Below are 1,648 nucleotides of genomic sequence, written 5' to 3'. Positions count from 1 at the left end.
GCTGGGAAATTACTATGGACATTCTCTAAATTTGTCTTATTTATGAATTACACCTTGGATTCCTATATTTAAATAATATCTCCCGAGAATTATTTTAAGAGCGCCAGAGAAAGTTGAAACGAATTTAAAATAGTTTAAGATTTGCTCAAGCTTGTTAACCCACGTTTGCACAAATAGCTTGCGCAAATTGTGTACATTTTATATGTTATTGTAATGATAATGTTTTAATTTTTTATAATTTTTGTCACTGAAATTGAAATAATATTAAAGTAAATACAATTAGCATAATTAACAAAAAACATATATTATCCTTAACAGATTAAACAAAGACAAACATCACATATTTGATTATTTCGTTTTAATTAACGTATACACAAATAGACTCACTTTTAAAGATTGTCATATTATATTGTATTCATTGAAATTAACACCATATTTCCATGTGGTAAGGTTCAAAGTCAAATTTATCGCTCAATAAGAAACTGATGCACCCGTAGGCAGAGTTTTGCTTTGGACCATTTTTATATATGATCGTGAGTCTAGAATCTAGATAGATAGCTTAGATAAACGAGTAGTATCATATAGAGATATAATATATATAATGGCTTAAATCGTACCTAACTCTCATTTTCGTTCCTACTTTACTGTTTTTAGTAAGACATAGCTACGTAACGCTCGCATGGATTGGATTAATTTATTGTAAATAGTTAATGTAAATAAGTGTTGAATAAAATGTTCCAATAAATTAATGTTTTATTGTTTTTTTAATAAAGGTTTGTTTTCCTCGTCTTATAGTTGTTTTTCATTTTTATACCTAGTCTAGTTCCTTATTGCAAATCTAGAAAACAGTTATTGAGTATTTAAACATCAAGCTGTTGCTGTCTTTTTTTTATGTCACAGTCGGCAATGGAGCTGGTGGATCGCCTGATGGTATTTGGCGAGGCATAAGGTCCATTGCAGATCTTACGCCTCTACACATGGATTGCCGACTGCAAATTGGGCAGGAATTAAGAAAGGATTGACGAGAGGAATAAAGGAAAGGACTGGGAAGGGTAAGAAAAAGGATATGGGGATTCGGCTCCCTCACTCCCTGAACGAAAAACAGCAGTATGGTATTTCACGACGGTCTTCTGTGGGGGAGTGACACGTCCCCCTGCGAGCTGGCCCAATTAATGCCGAAGTGTGCTCCACTACCACATATATATACTTAATCGTTAATACTCAATTTGATTTTTTAATAATGCTTTGGTAGCCTAGAAACAGGCTAGCTAGAAATGGGAAATCTATAGAATTCTATGTAGGTGCGAAAAATGACAAATAAATTTTCGTGTATTTTACAGAACTATTTTATTCCCTTAGGGGTATAATCTATAAAAATCCTTTCTTAGCGGATGCCTGTCGTCGTTTATGTTTGCTACCTGCATGCCAAACTTCAGCCGGATCAACGCAGTAGTTTGGGTTATGCGTTGATAGATTTGTCAGTCACCTTTGCGTTTAATATTAATTAGCATTAAGATTACGTTATTCGAAACAGTCCTGATAGACCGGGAGATGGTGACACAAATTACTGGGTCATTTGTACCAGTATGGCGGTTCTTCAGTGGTCTAATTACGTAAAGGCAAAAAGGAAAATGATGGTCATAGCGCT

The sequence above is a fragment of the Zerene cesonia genome, chromosome 27, assembly GCF_012273895.1.
Source record: "Zerene cesonia ecotype Mississippi chromosome 27, Zerene_cesonia_1.1, whole genome shotgun sequence".
Taxonomy (NCBI): domain Eukaryota; kingdom Metazoa; phylum Arthropoda; class Insecta; order Lepidoptera; family Pieridae; genus Zerene; species Zerene cesonia.
The sequence above is the reverse complement of the archived record's forward strand: the minus strand, read 5'-3'. Positions refer to the sequence as shown.